This window comes from Ambystoma mexicanum, chromosome 4q (genome assembly GCF_040938575.1).
Source record: "Ambystoma mexicanum isolate Mex_15411 chromosome 4q, UKY_AmexF1_1, whole genome shotgun sequence".
Classification (NCBI taxonomy): domain Eukaryota; kingdom Metazoa; phylum Chordata; class Amphibia; order Caudata; family Ambystomatidae; genus Ambystoma; species Ambystoma mexicanum.
In genome coordinates, this window is record NC_090928.1 from 949,580,469 (window position 1) to 949,597,429 (window position 16,961).

At 48.5% G+C, this 16,961-nt stretch overlaps 1 protein-coding gene across 3 annotated transcripts in view; it reads left to right on the forward strand.

Annotated features, from left to right (window-relative positions):
- TRERF1 (transcriptional regulating factor 1) overlaps positions 1 to 16,961 on the forward strand; it is a 2,539,264-nt gene that overhangs the window by 2,098,338 nt on the left and 423,965 nt on the right. The window lies entirely within an intron of this gene.

A 16,961-nucleotide genomic window follows, 5' to 3' on the forward strand; every position in this document is an offset into this window, starting at 1 on the left:
GATAATGGGTTGTGCCTTTCAGACACTGTGCCTGACGTGGTCTTCTTCCTATCATGCCCACATTTGCCTTTCCCTCTTAATGCTCTCCTCCATCCAAATCCAGCCACCTCCACTCTTCTACTCCCTGCATCTTTCTCCTGTACCCATCCAATGTCTTTCACTCCTTCTAAGCCTTGCTTCCACCCTTTATTACTACTCCCCCCTCCACACCTTCTACTCAGGAACTCTCCTTTCACTCACACAAATGCTTCTCATTTACTCCCTACCTTCCCTCTCGTAATCACACTTGCAAGTCTGTCATGCGCACTCACAATGCAGTACTACTTGCACTCACTAACCAATGCCTCACCTGTTCCAAAAATCACCTCCACACACCCCTCCACTGTCCATCCTCCTGCTGTTCTCTTGGTCTGTCACCTCTTCCTCCTCTGGCCTCACCCGAACAACCCACAACTTTCTGCTTCCTGGGGTGTCTTTTAACCCCCTCGCCACCATCTGGTTGTTCGCCTGTCCCTGGCCAATCTGGCCCTGGCTTTCCCAGTCTGGATGTGTAACATACAACAAAGCTTTCAGATAGCGTTTGAAGCCCTGTCCCCTTTCTCTGCACAGGGCCACCGCAGAACAACAATAGTCGTTTTGGTTGTACAGTATCCAAATTACGTGGTCTTACCTGGCAAATCCTAAAGTAAGCCCAGTCTTTGTTGAATAGTTTCTCCTTTTATGTTCTTTGTGGTCTACAGCAGCTACACTGTCTCTTTGACCTGTTGGCTGAGGCTAGCATGCAGTGCGCATAGTCCGAACTAGCCTCAGAGGAGCTCCGTCTTGTGATTCGGTTGCCTCCATTCACCAAGCAGTGACTGTAGAGCTCCTGAAAGGTGAGAAGGGGCTCCTGCTCTCTTGCTGGTGGCTTGCTCTCTTCGGCATGGTTCCCATAGGGTTTTGCGTGGGGCGCTTATGGGTTTCTGTGGTTTCTCGTAAAAAGAAAGCGAAAACTTGTCCAGCACTCCGTTTCAGAGGCATAAGGTGATGCAAATTAGTACTGCACACATATAGATTGGCACTGAGGGAAGGGGGCCCTCCCAACTGCCACCATTCCCGTATAGGGTAGGACTGGCTCAAGATTCCTCCCTGGTAGGCCTCCCACTCCAAGCTGAGAGGGGTTTCCATTCCCTGTAGACCATGTTAGGTTAATTACCTTGTCACATAAGTAATTCTTACATTCAAATTATGTAACTTTGTAATGCAGAGGGTTTCTTAAAACCGTAACCACCTATATTCCATCAAATGCCAATTTTATTAGCTTGAAGAGAGTTTTTTAAAGTTGCTTTTCACTTCGTAAACTATCCAATCCTATCACCTCTTTGATACCATGTTCTGTTTTTGCTGCTTCACAAGCTTAAACTAAAGGAATAAGGCCACCACCTTGGGGTAGCATCCTACGCCCTCCTTTCCTCAGCGCGCCATGTCCATGTGCTATGCCAAGCTGCACTTTGATGTCAAGGTGTGATAGGGGAGAGAGGGAGAGTGGAAGGGAGCGAGAGCATGAAAAGAGTGTGAACAAACTTTGGACCCAAAGTGGAGCGCCCTCCATGGCTCCACAGTGGTTACTACTTTTCTTATGAAGATGAAGTTCAATTAACCAATGGTAAGGGTGGTCTGTTTTCTTTCCATGATATCCTTGCCCAGGAGTAGATCATAACCGAAAAATATCATAGTGGTGATATTAAGGCACAAACCACCACCCTGCAGCAACTACCACCTAAGTTCCTAGGGCACCACATATTGCTGCTGCATCTCTATACTTTCAGGCTATCCTACTCCAAGCTATATCTAGCACCATCATAAAAGGGGTAAATCCACCCACAGATTTTCACAGTCTCCAAGTATGTCACCAATTCCATGGTTGGTGACTTGGAATTTGAACCCAGCAGGAAACAACCCCATTACTCTGTTGCAAAGCAAGCCCATGGTTTTTCAGAATCCATTACTGATTTCTTTTTTTTCTTTTCTTTCTTTATTGTTATATATTAGCCACTAGGTGTTTCATAACAATTGCAATACATTCATAATACAATACAATATATCACACAAACATACATTCAAGTTAAAAGAATAATAAAATGAACAGAAAATAGAAAACAAGATATGCAGACATTCCAACCATCTAAAAGAATGTATCCAAAAACACTAGGCCCACCAGCTTTTAAGGCCTTGACAAGGTTCTTTATTAGCATCCATAGTCGCAATAGGTGATAAATCAATAGCACATCATCGCCTTTAACCCCTTAACTGTGAAGGGCCCCCTCGCTCCGCCACTTCCAAGGCCTTTTTTGGTGATTTCGGTATGTCACCATTCAATCCCTTGTAACCTTTTTGTTCCATGGGATATCGCGGCCAAATTTGGCCCCTCTTCTTACCACATGTAGGCGGTCATAACGCCACCAAGGAATCCTAGTTTGCTGAATGGGGGTGATAGAAAATAACCAGAAAGGGAACACATTTTGTGTTTTTTCAAAGAATGCCAATAAAATGAGATGTACAAAGAACCCTGTGGTTTTTTCATTGTAAGAGCTTGGAACAAATGGTTTCCTGTGCTGAATTCGCCATTTTCCAGGCTTTCAAGAACAGATTGAGTGGAACCCAAATAAACATATTTTTATATGGTTACCATTCGTTTTGTGAGAGGTATGCGATTTGCCCTTTTTTTTCCAACAGGACATGCGTGGACGGAATGGAAGAGGAGGGTAGGACAGCTGAATGGGAAGACAGAAAGGCATGCATTTCTGAAATGTAGACAAAATTCCAAGTTTAGGAAGGGGTGATTTGTGCAGGTCAGGCAGCAGCTATGTAGTGATAATTCCCATAGTTTGGGGGGAAATTGGGAAAATGACAGATAAAAAGGTATGTGGTGGACATGGGTGGCCCTGTAAGGCAATAGCTTCTGTGAATTTTGAGAAAAGCAATGCCCCGCAACATTCCCCTGACTCTTCCAGTTAGAAAATCACACATATTTCACAATGTTTCATAAAACAGCAAACCACAAGCCAAAAACGGAGCCATGGTACACAGGATTGTTATGCTTACAACCTAAACAGACATTCTTAGCATGTGTAAATAAGGAAAACAAATGTGGTGCGGAATGGCAAGCATAGGCAGACTTTTTGAAGGGTAGGTGACTTGTGCAGGTTACAAGAGCATATAGTGCTTAAAGCAGCGACTAAATGCAGGTCACATTTGGGAAATGAAAAGTTTGTGTGACACAGTGCAGCAGCAAATGTATGAAAACCAATAGAACACAACAAATGTCCTACCTTCACGTGTTCCGACAGGTGTCCTGTCGAAAACGGTACCTCACATGTGTGGGTGCACCTACCTGGGCGCAAAGAGAAAAGGCTAAACCACTGGTAACCACAAGTCTTTCAGCAGAGCAAATTTTGCTCTTGTGGACCACCTACAGATTTCGGCCTGGGGTGTCGCAGCCACCAAGGAAAATGGGTAACCCCATGCATTTCCAAAAAGAAGACACCTGTGGGAATCAACAGAGGTCTGACTTGCGCGAATCACCCCAGAATTTATTACCCACCCCGATAATGTATCCAATATAATGCTAAAAGCCCATCCTACACACTGGGCAGAAATTCTAAGCACAATCTTCACGCAAGTCATACACTCAGGAGTAATTCCACCATCATGGCAAAAAGCTATAGTAATCCCAATATTTAAAAAAGGAAAAAGGGAATCATAGCAACTCGAACAATTATAGGCCGATAGCTCTCACAGACGTTCTGGGAATTTTTTTCGCAAGACTTATATTACTTGACCTCTCAGCATGGCTGACATCTAATAATCTACTGGATACATTTCAGACAGGCTTTATAAAAGAAACAGGCGCAGTCCTAAATCTGTTACTAATATCTATAATCAAAATACAAGCGATCATCAATAAGCAACCAGTTTTTATAGCCCTCATAGATTTTAAACAGGCGTTTGATTATATTTCTCGTGAAACCCTATGGCAAAAACATTTAGATGCCAAATGCCCCGCACATATTATTTATTTTATTCAACATTCTACTCAGATACGTCTATTAAAGTAAAATTGACAACCAATGGTATTTTGACACAAGACATTTTAACTTCCTAGGGTTTAAAACAAGGCTGCATATTAGCATCAATTTTATTAAATTTTTATATAAAGGACATATATACAGCTTTTGCATCAGTGCTCTCTTTCCCACCCAAATTAGGCTCAAATAAATATCATGGCTGCTATACGCGGACAATTTAGTTATTCTTGACAAAGCTCCAATTGGTTTACAAAGAAAGTTAACAGCCTGAACAAATTATGCCAACACTAATCATCTTACTATTAATTTCCTCAAATCCAATGCTTTAATTTTTCACCACCGTTTGCCTAAAACAGGATAAAAATTCAAGTGGACATTAGCTAACACCTCACTACATGAAACAAATCATTATAGATATTTAGGTATAAAATTGAATAAACATCCTTCAAACCAACCATACAAGACCGAGCTGAAAAACAAGATGAAACTATTAACAACCCAAGGAACAGCCCTCCAGAGGAAATATGGCAAATTCTCCCACCAACCTGTATAACATTTTACAAACAAAAAGTCATACCGATAATTACATATGCAGCACAAGCAAAATTCCCAAATGACTCTCCTAGATTGGATATCTTACAAGGGACCTATTGGAAGAGAATACTGTCCCTACCGATGAGTATACCCTTCTCAATCATTAGATTTTAATTAGGACTTATTTCACTAGCAGCAATATTTGTTTGTTTGTTTTTTTATTCACTTTTATTGCGCACCAGACCCGTAAGTAACAGGGCGCAGCAGTAAGAAAATGCAAAGCTTACATATTTAAAAAATACAATATATACAATAAAAGCTTACATGGTATCCATGGTTATAAAATATACAAGATATACAAGACTTATGTGATTACAAAAATATGCAATGTACAAATAAACAAGTTACAGAGAGGCACAGAGTTTAAATGAGAATATAAGGCGGGTGAGACTCAACTGATCAAGGTGCGGAGTGGGCCTAGAGGTAGGATACTAGGGGCGGTAGGGATGAGGTGTTTGATGACATTTTGTCGGAAGAGTGGGTAAGGTTGGTCTACTCTTAGATCTAGTGGCAGTAAGTTCCAAGATTTAGCAGCCTTCACTGGGAAGCTATTACCACCAATTGTGGTGAGTCTGTATCTAGGTTTAGCCAAGCAATTAGCATTGCCGGCTCTAGTAGGTCTTAGAGAGATTCTTCTATGAAGTTTATCTGTGAGGTAGCTAGGGGCAGCGTTATTTAGAGCTTTGTGAGTCAGTGATAGCGTATTTAGCTGTATTTTGTTACCAGTAGACAGCCATTCATGATGGCGTCTAATGGAAGAGATATGGGTTCTTGTATTTATGCCAATTGCTGCTCTCAAGGCATTATTTTGTAATGTTTGGAGCCGCTGGATGGTAATTTTATTAGCACCACTGTATAGGGCATTACAGTAGTCAGTTCTGGATAGTATTAAGGCTCTGGCCAAGATCAAACAGATGTCATTAGAGAGGAATGGCTTACCAGCTCTAATCAACTTGCAGGTGTAGGCTGTGGTGCAGGCCAGGGATTTTACCTGTTTATCAAAGGACAGGGTGGAATCCAGGTAGAAGCCAAGGGTTTTTACTTCCTTGGAGACTTTGATGGTATTTCCATCGATATTGAATGAGGAAAATTCCTGACCGAGTTTTTTGATGTTGGCATGTGTTCCCATGATTATCAACTCAGTCTTATCATCATTCAGGCATAGGCCATGAGTGGCCATCCATGCCTGGATGATAAGATATACCCTGTTCACCTACTTTGTGTCCTTGCTATGATCCCCAGAAAGTGGAAGGAGAATCTGTGTATCATCTGCATAATTGGTGTAGATGATACCCAGATGGTCCAAATCATCAAACAGGGGCTTGGTGAAGATGTTGTATAGTGTTGGAGAGACGCAGGAACCCTCAGGAACACCGCACAGGATAGGGGTAGGGTCTGCAGCTGCCGATGGAGAGAAAACTCTCATGGTTCTCTCGCTCAGGAATGATTCAATCCATCTGATAGCTTCAGGGGAGAAGTGAGCGGCAGAATCAAGGTGTCTACAGAGGATTTTATGGTCCACAAGATCAAATGCAGCTGAGAGATCAAGTAGGAGCAAGAGTACTGACTTCCCTTTGTCTCTCAGCTCATCAATTTGGGATTTTAAATCGATAATGGCAGTTTCTGTTCTGTATAGAGGGCGGAAACCAGATTATCTGTCTCCTAGGAGTTTGTGCCGTTCTAGGTGTTTCTGAATTTGGTTATAGGCAGCTTTGTCCAATATTTTGAGTAAAAATGGTACAGTGGTAATGGGGCGGTAGTTGGTAGGGATGAGGGGATCTAGTGTCTGTTTTTTTAGGAGAGGGAGCACCCACGACTGTTTTAGGTTAGCAGGGATGGAGCCTGAAGTAAAGGAGGCATTAATCAATTTAGCAATGAACAGAGATAGTTCCCTGGCAGCATGTTTTATTAGTTGCGCAGGGCAGATGTCGTCTTTACAATTAGAAGGCTTCAATGAAAGGATGATTTTTTCTACTTCCAGAGTAGACATTTTAGTGAAATGGAAGATATTATCGCGTGCCTTCAGTGGGTCGCTAGGCAGAGGGTTTTTAGGTGAGTGCTGTAGATTGAACGTTTCTTTTTTGTGCTGGATTTTATTTTGGAGCATGTTAATTTTGTTTGATAATGCCTGTTGAATGTCTGTACACCAGGACTTATCCTTAGTGCTGATATCAGGTGTAGCTATGGGTGACTCTGATTCTTTTAGTATAGAGAAGAGTTCCTTCATGCTAGAGTTGGATTTGGCAATGCGCTCGTCATAAGAATTACGTTTAGCCAGGCAAACTTCCTTCTTATAGTGTGAAGAGAGCAAGGTTAAATTGGCAATATTATCGGTGGAGGGGCAGAGTCTCCAGTTGGTTTCGCTTTTTCTTTTCAGAAGGCGTAGGTCTCTAAGTTGTGGCGTGATTTTGTGGCATGATATTGTTGAATTCATGGACTAGGATGCTAGGATCAAGATTTTCTGGTAAGGCATTTAGAGTGGGGAGGATCGCAGGGATTACTTTATCAACTGTAATGCTTTTTTTTTCTTGTTAGACATGGTGGCGCTAGTAGAGGGCCAGTGGGAGTAGGTCTGGTCATGGATAAGTGAAAGGACACCAGTGAGTGGTCTGTCCAGGAAAGAGGCGTGATGGATGAGATAGTAACTGTACAGTTATAATCCGCTATCCAATCCAATGTTCTCCCCTTCAAATGGGTGGGTTTATTGACTTTTTGAGACAAGCCTAATGCCTTAATTGTGTTAGCAATATCTGTAGCGTTTTTGTCCATCAGGTCATGAAAGCCTATGTTGAAGTGCCCTAATAGGAGTAACTGAGAGGTTGGTTTGAGGTTGTTTGTGAGTATATTATGCAGATCCTTCTCGAAAGTGCCGAGAGGACCCGGTGGTCTGTATATTAGATGGATGGTGAGTGATTGAGAATTATTTATCTGGAATTTAGCAGATAGAATTTTGCAGGATTGTGACAATTGGGTAGGGGCTAGTCTGAGGGATAGGCACATTCTGGAGATGATAGCGATACCGCCTCCTCGTGCACCATCTCTGCCTTGTCTGGCTATTGTGTAGCCATCTGGGATGGCTAACATAAGCGACGGTCCTGCTGCGTTATGTAGCCATGTCTCGGTAATCGCAAGGAAATCAAGATTGCCTTCTGTGATTAGATCAGCAATGTCAAGGGCATGGCCGACAAGCGATCTTGCATTGAGAAGTGCTCCTTTAAGGAAGGGGGCCTCAGTAACAGCTTTGACCTGGACAGGTTTGGCTGTGATATTATCGCTTGATTTGTGTTTATGATTCTCCAGCATGGGGTCTGGCATGGATTCACATGCTCATGAATATTCCCCGTCATCAGGCTGGGAATCCTCGGTAAAGAAAAAACCAGTATCAGTTTCGTTTCTGATCTGTCTTTCGTAGTAATAACCAATCACTGGTCTCTGCGTCATACTGACCACAGCCAATGACTGCCCTCTACCTAAGCACCGCCTCTGGCAGCCATCTTCAGATTTTTACCGCACGTTCATGTGTTGGGATCCTCGTGCTATTGCTCTCGAGCGTTAGTGCTATTTTTTCACATTTTTTCTCAAAAAACTTCATTTTTTCGGTCAAAAGAGCCTCAAGCTCCACCGACTCTCCATCCGATCAACGGGGACCCGTGTCGGATTCGTCTGCGCCCCTCAAGGGTGAAGATCTCGTCGAGTTATGCTTTTGGAGGACTCCAGAAGTTTCTCAGGCCCGGACATGGCCCAGGAGAAGGGAAGCTCGACGCCCGGAAAGCTGTTCAGGATCTGCCCTGGATGCCAGCTGCAGAACGTCTTTAAGGAGGACGAACACTCCTTTTGTCTCTACTGCTTACATGAGGACAAGACGCACGTGGAGAAGGACTGTGCGTTTTGCGGCAATATGTCGGAGCGGACCATGAAGGGCCGCCACCAACGTCTCGCCAACTGGCTGGAAGGGAAGAGCCCGTCAGGCGAGAAGAAGAGGAAGAAATCCGAGCGGTCTTCTAAGACCTTTGAGGACGCCCCGGCGATGGGGGTCCAACACAAGGCCAAGCACCGCGAGTCCGCTGGCACCGGGAGCGCCGAACGGTCGGGCTCTACGGGCGCAAGGCAGGGCGCACCCTCCCCGGCACCTTCAGCCACGAGCCAACGCTCTGGGTCGGGTAAGAGGAAGGGCGAGCACCCGGCAAAGCTCCTGGAGAGGCCCCGGTCGAGCTCGAAGGCCCCATCGGAGGGGGAGCGAGGCAGTGTCCCCCCCCTCAAGGATAAGGCGGTGAGCGCACCTAAGGTGGTGAAGGCCTTAATCCATCCGGCCAAGCCCTCTATCGATACTGTTGCGGCGGCCCTGGCTCAGCCTGTGGAGGCTACACCAGTGGTGGCGACCTCGGGGCTCAGAGTCTCCCTGCCACCTCGGAGGGAGTCCTCTTTTGTGCCCATCGATAGGACCCCTGTGAAACCCCCGGCGGGGAAGAAAAAGGGGGGGCAGGGCGTCGTCGTAGATTCGGCTCAACCTCAGAGGAAGAGCTGATTGAGGTCTTAAGCCACGGCCTTGGCGTGGAAGAAGACCGGCCCGTCGGGATGGATCCCGACGCAGGTGACGACGACATCGTCGAGGGTGCCGACGGGGCTCCTGATCGCCCGTCGGATTCCCCTCTGCCAGTGCCGCAAGACAACTCGGCGGCCATTTTGTTGGCTATACAGTCCTTATGTTCAGAGATAAGGACGAGACTACCGTTGCCGACGGAGGAACCTCTCCCGTCGGGGGATCCTGAACCGGGACCTTCTGGTGCTCCCCCGCCCAAGAAAAGAAGGATTCACCCTCCACTTCCTTTTCAGCCGTCGCGCCCCGTCCAGTCCTCCTCCCCGTCCACCCGAGGGGATGATACGGGGACTGACACGGCAGCGACGGGTACGGACGACGAGGTATACGACGAGGATCTACCGTCGTCACCTCCCACCAGGGTTTCTCCGCCCGACGAGATTGGATCGTTCCTCTCCATGATCGCCAGGGCATCCGAGCTTTTCCAACTCTGCCCTGAGGAGAAGAAAAAGGAAGGATTCCTTTATCAACGGCGCAAGGCCAAGAGGAAGACGGTCCTCGCGGTGCCTCTACTGGACGACATTTGGGATGAGGGCCTCGCCCTCCTCAAGAACCCTTCCACGACGCCAGCTAGAAGAGACCGGTACGAGAAGAAGTACCGGGTCCCGGACGCGGCCCCCCTGTGCCTCCGGGCGCAGCCTACCCCATACTCCGTCGTCTCCGCGGCGGCCAGGAAGAAAGCGGGGGGGGGTGCGGCCTCCACATCGACTTCCCCACCGGACGACGAGGGAAAGAAATTGGACGCTATGGGACGCAGGGTCATCTCGTCTGCAGCGACGACGATTAAAGCGGCCAACGCCTTGGCTATCGTGGCCCGCTACGACAGGGAGCTATGGTACAAACTGGCTCCCCTGCTGGACTTCCTACCGGACGACAAGAGGGTGGATGCCCTGGAGATCCTACAGGAAGGCGAGGTGGCGTCGGACCACGCCATCACTATTGCGACGGACATCACCAACACTGGGTTTCGCCAGTTGGGCAACGGCGTGTGCCTTAGGCGGCGTGGATGGCTCAAGGCTACGGACTTCCGTCAAGACGTACAGACCAGAGTCCTGGACATGCCGTTCGATGGGAACAACCTGTTTGGGAAAACAGTGGACGATTCCCTTCAGGCCATTAAAGCGGACACTGAGACGGCCCGGGCCCTTGGGGTTCTGCAGAAACGACGGACGCCCTTTCGGAGCAGCGGAGGCAAGGGCGCCTCCAAAGGTTCCGGCGGCGGTTTCTCCACCTACCGTCAAGCGGCCCGCTCGTCGTCTCAGGAGGCCTACAGAGGACGAGGCAAGTCTGGCGGACCCCGCCGTCGTCGCCAAGGAGGTCAAGGCGGCAAAGCCTCGTCGAAACAGGATTGAACCGGCCGTGGGGTCGGGCCCCCACCGAAGCACCCCGGTGGGAGGCCGGCTGGCGAGCTTCGTCAGCGTGTGGGAGTCCATCTCCACCGACCGTTGAGTGCTGGACGCCTTAGCCCGGGGCCACGCGCTCGAGTTTCAAAGAAGGTGCCCGCGCGTCCCCCCGTGGCCAGGAAAGAGCTTCACGTCCCTCAGCTTCTCCTGGAGGTAAAGGCGATGCTCAGGAAGGGCGTCATCGAACTCGTCCCAAAGAGGCTTCGGGGCTCTGGAGTTTACTCGAGATACTTCCTCGTGAAGAAGAAGATGGGAGGATGGCGCCCCATCCTAGACCTGCGACGTCTGAACTAGTTCATCAAGGCGCAGAAGTTCCGGATGGTCACCCTCCAGCACGTCCTGGGGCAGCTGGAGGAAGGAGACTTCCTGTCGTCGTTGGATTTGGAGGATGCCTACTTCCACATTCCCATCCTAAAGGGGCACCGAAAATTCCTCAGGTTTGTGGTCCAAGGGCGTCACTACCAGTTCAAAGCCCTCCCCTTCGGACTACGGTCGGCACCCAGGGTATTTACCAAGTGCCTTGCACCGGTGGCGGCGCAACTGCGCCGCGAGGGGATCCACGTCTACCCCTACCTGGACGACTGGCTCATCCGAGCCAAGACGAGGGAGCTCGCCGTGGAGCACACGGCAAGGACCGTCCAACTTCTCACGGACCTGGGATTCTCCGTGAACTACGCCAAGTCCCACCTGGTACCCGCGCAAAACGCACTGTTTCTGGGAGCGAAGCTCGATACAGTGTCCCTTCTGGCCTCCCCGTCGGAGGAAAGGACCAGGTCCATCCTGGGCAAGGTACAGCGGATGTTGGTTTCCGACGCGGCCAAGGTGAGGTCCATCAAGTCCCTCCTCGGAATGATGTCTTCTTGCATCTACCTCATTCCCATGTGCAGGCTCCGGATGCGCCCGTTGCAGGAGTTCCTGGACGCGCGCTGGATCCAAACGACGGGCGGCTTCGAGGAGAGGATCACACTCGACGAGAGTTTCCGCCGAGCGGTCCGGTGGTGGGGCACCCGCGCGCATCTGACGGCGGGCATGGACTTCCAGACCCCAGACCACCAGGAGACAGTGACCACGGATGCCTCCCTGGAAGGGTGGGGAGCGCACACCGAAAATCTGCACGCGAGAGGCCTCTGGCTCCCGACGGAGAAGTCCCTCCATATCAACGTCCTGGAGCTCCGTGCAGTGTTCTGGGCCCTCAGGTCCTTCCTTCCGTCCCTCAAGGGCAAGGTGGTGAGGATCTTCACCGACAACACCACCACCATGTTTTACATCAGGAAACAGGGCGGAACCAGGTCCCCAGCACTGTCCAAGGAGGCGCAGGACCTGTGGCATTGGGCAGTCGCCCAAAGGATGTTTCTGGTGCCGTTTCATCTGGCAGGGATAAAAAACACCATCGCCGACTCACTCAGCAGGGAGCTGCGCTCGTGCCACGAGTGGGAACTACGGCAGAATCTAGTGGATCGCCTCTTCCGACGGTGGGGCACACCCCAGATCGACCTGTTCGCGACGGCGACGAACTCCAAGTGCCGGAGGTTCGCCAGCAGGTTTCCCCAGGCGAGGAGCATGGGCGATGCTTTCTCGTTCCCCTGGGAGGGCCTGTTCCTCTACGCATTCCCTCCTTTGCCACTGCTAATCCGGCTCGTCAACCAGCTCAAGAGGTCACGGTGCAGGATGATCCTCGTCGCACCTGCGTGGCCGAGGCAGATATGGTTCCCGGACCTTCTGGACTTGTCAGCGTCCCCGCCAATCAAGCTGCCGGTGGACGCGGATCTACTCTCCAGGGAAGGAGGCGCCATCCTCCACCACGACCCGAAATCGCTGAACTTGCAGGCCTGGCTCCTGCAGCGCTAGAGTTTGGAGGATACGACATACCGGCCGACTGCAGAGAGGTTCTTGCAAAGGCCAGGGCGTCCTCGACTCTTAAATGCTACAAACACAAATGGAAGAGGTTCTCTGTCTGGTGCCACGCACAGAAGATTAACCCTCTACGGATTACGGCTCCCCAGGTACTGCCGTACCTGTTGACGCTGGCCAAAGCTGGACTGGCACACGCGTCCATCAAGATTCATCTTGCTGCGATCTCCCGATACACCAGAACCACGGGCCGGACGTCCCTGTGGTCTCATCGTCTGGTGAAAGAGTTCATGAAGGGACTGTTCAGATCGTTCCCGCCGGTGAAGGCGCCGGCCCCGGCGTGGGAGCTCAACGTGGTGCTGACCAAGCTCATGGACCTCCGTTCGAGCCTCTGCACTCGGCCCCGTTGAAGTTTCTGTCGTGGAAAACAGCGTTTCTTGTGGCCATCACCTCCGCACGACGGGTGGGAGAGATCCAGGCCCTTTCCTGCAAGGCCCCGTACTTGACTTTTCACGACACGAGGGTAGTGCTCAGGACGCACCCCTCCTTCATGCCCAAGGTACCGTCGGACTTCCATCTCAACGAACCCTTGGTGTTGCCTGTGTTCTTCCCGTCGCCTTCGTCGCCGGCTGAGAGGACTTTGCACTCGCTGGATGTAGCTAGAGCGCTGAAGTTCTACGTGGACCGCACGAAGTGTTTTCGGAAGACGTCACAACTCTTTGTGAACTTTGGACCTGTCAATCAGGGGAAGGCTCTCTCGAAGGCTTCCATTTCCAGATGGCTCTCCGGCTGTATCATGTACTGTCATCGGTTGGCAAACCGACCGCTGCCTGGCCGTCCGAGAGCCCATTCCACCAGAGCGATCGCAGCTACCACGGCGTTCCTTTCTGGTGTGCCCCTGTTGGACATATGCAGGGCTGCTACGTGGAGGTCGACGCACACCTTCACGAAATTCTACTGCGTCGATCGGGATTCCAGGGAGGAGTCCAGGGTCGGCCAAGCAGTGCTGCGCAACCTGTTCGCCTGAGGTGAGCCTGGTGAGGAGGTAAGATGCTTAATGTTGAGTTTGATGTAATGCTTAATGTTGAGCCTTTGCCACCTCCCGTGGTTGTGCATGTGTGTACTGCTATGTATTCTTTATTCATGAGCATGTGAATCCATGCCAGACCCCATGCTGGAGAAGGAACAAGTTACTTACCTCTAACTGTTGTTCTCCAGCATGGGTCTGGCATGGATTCACATGCGAACCCTCCCGCCTACCCCTCTGCGGCTCTTCACTTGGTCATACTGCCACTTCACGTGCTTCCAAATCTGAAGATGGCTGCCAGAGGCGGTGCTTAGGTAGAGGGCAGTCATTGGCTGTGGTCAGTATGACGCAGAGACCAGTGATTGGTTATTACTACGAAAGACAGATCAGAAACGAAACTGATACTGGTTTTTTCTTTACCGAGGATTCCCAGCCTGACGACGGGGAATATTCATGAGCATGTGAATCCATGCCAGACCCATGCTGGAGAACAACAGTTACAGGTAAGTAACTTGTTCCTTATTAGTTTGGTGGACATTAATATTGGCGATAGAATTTGAAGGTGACGAATTAGTATGAATAGGTTTCAAAATATGCTGAAATTAGTCTTCAGGTTGGTGGGAGGTAGGGATCTTCTCAGTGGTTTGTGTACTTTTGTTAATCTGGCGCGGAGTCTAAGGTTTCTATTAGATGTGGCACAAGGTAGGGAAGCAAAGGATGCTGGCCCTAGGGCAATATGTAATGCAGGTTGTAAGGGCGTAGCATAGTGTATAGCTGTATTTGTCAGTTTGAGCGGGCTAGGGTGCTAGAGGTAGCTCAGTGAAGCATAATAGGCTTCTAGTATCAGTATATAATGTGGCAGCCATAGTGCAAAACAGAATAGTTAGAATTAACATCTTACTCAGTTAAGCGGCAGGAATATGGCAGTGCTAGTAGAGGCACCTATTCCGGGTGCCAGTTGGTCAACACAAATAAGGCAGTACGTGTGAGGCTTGTGAGGCAGCTAGGCGCCTGGGCCAGATCACAATTGGGCAGCAAGAATAAACAAAGTAGGTCAATGCAGGTAAGGCACCTGGGCCAGAACACAATTGGGCAGCAAGAATAAACAAAGTAGGTCAATGCAGGTAAGGCACCTGGCCCGGAACACAATTGGGCAGCAAGAGTAAACAAAGTAGGTCAAACAGGTGAGGCACCTGGGCCAGAACACAATTGGGCAGCAAGGGAAAACAAAGTAGGTCAAACAGGTGAGGCACCTGGGCCAGCTCACCACCAAGCAGCACGAGTGTGCTTGGCAGATACTTGCTGTATATAGGAAAGCCCACATGTGCCCAGACCCTGCCACCAACCTCTTCCCAGTTTTAAAAACACTGATGATGTCTGCATCCAGTGACTCTCTATATCTGTGGAAAGCAGGCTGCCGATATATAATGGATCAAGCGGATATATCTGATCAATTACTAATAGAAAATCCAGACAAAGCGAAGTTGAAGCTGTGGTGGTGGGATTGGAGGATCACGTGGGAAGCATGCAACAAATATATGATCTTCAAAGCCGGTGCCTTCATACAAAAACCCATTCATCAAATCCCACCATACCTGATGAAATTCCCTGACCCTGAATATGCCATTTTAATTCTACGATTTTGCCTAAATGTATGGCCGACGAGAAGTAGATAGGCAATCAAGGAGATGACTACAGTGCTACCTGCCGCTATTATATAACACTGCAGCGTAAAGAAACCCTGGAGCATCTAATAACTGAATGCTCTGCCCTCGTGGATGCTAGACTCACTTACTTCCTCAAACACCTGAAACATGTATCACCACTAACCAAAGAACACATAGGCTGATCAAAAGCTCACCCGATGAACTGAGTCACATTAAATAAGAATAATGAAACCATATTCTCTAAATCTTTTTAATGATGCAAATAAGAAGATTTGAATGTTTAAACCATATTTTCATCGAACTGATTTTAAGTGATTTGATACTAGCATTTTAATATAACATTGTACTGATTTTAATGTTCTAGTGAAACAATGTATTACTAAAGTGATGAAATTAGCTTTTTTATATCTTTTAATAGAAATGATTTTAGGTGATCTAAAGTTGAAAAAAATGTAATTTTAGTTATTTTTGTTTCTAATAATAATTAATTGATATTTATCATAATCTTAATACATGTGCTTAATGGAGCGACTACGAATATTAATAATTGTACTATGCAAAATCCAAGAAATATACTCTCCTATATTCCGAGCTAAGGTCAAATGCAATGTACCGCTCTTTAAATGGTTGATAGAAAAATGTATTTGCGATGCAAGATAATATCATGGATCCATTTCTAATTGCAAATCTAATCATTATGTATTAACATTGAGCATGTTATCAGAGAAGAGAAATGATAAGACAGAGAAACAATGTACATTGCAATCGTTATCATCTGTATCAATCTTGAAAAAGTTGAAATTTCAAATAAAACAATTTTAATTAAAAAATGATTTTAATAAAAGTCTGAAATTTGGCGAACAAAACACAATTTTCAGACATTTCCCACTGAAACATGCCGCCAACAACACATGTCCTACCTTCCCGCGTTCCCACAGGTGTTCCGACAAAAACAGTACCTCACAAGTGTGGGTGCACCTACCTGGGCGCAAAGGGAAAAGGCTAAACCACATGTAACCCCAAGTCTTTCGGCAGGGCAGATTTTGCGGGATTTTGCTCTTGTGAACAACCTACAGATTTGGGTCTGGGGTGTGGTAGCCACCAAGGAAAACAGGGAACCCCATGCATTTCCGAAAAGAAGACACCCGTGGGAATCCACAGAGGTCTGACTTGCGTGAATCGCCCCAGAATTTATTACCCACAAGCTCTGGCAAAGTCCGAAATTTAGGAAAAAAACCCTCAATTTTCAGACATTTGGCACCTGGAAACTACTGAAACACGCCGCCAACAGCACATGTCCTACCTTCTCACATTCCCACAGGTGTCCGGATGAAAACAGTACCTCATGTGTGGGTGCACCTACCTGGGTGGAATAGAAAAAGTGTCGGCCATCCACAAGTCCAACAGCAGTCCCAGGGACCCCCTGGCAGGGACCCTGTCTGTTTCCCGGGGGGAAATTCTGTAATGCTGCCTAACCACAGCTCCAGGATGGTCAGGGGTGATGTCCCTGGCCTTGGGTGGCTGTCCTTCATGTGGGTTGACTGTCCACAAGTCCAGCTGAGGTTGGAGGGAGCCTCGGCAGGCTCCCCGTCCTTTCCCAGAGGGAGAATGTGTAACGCATCCTGGAGCCCTGGCTCTGCTGCATTACACAATTTACCTCTGGGAAGGGAGGGAGACCCTGTCGGGGCTCCCTGGGACTACCGCTGCACTTGGGGATGGTACAGCTTTTCCCCACCAGGGAGCCCCGGCAGTGTG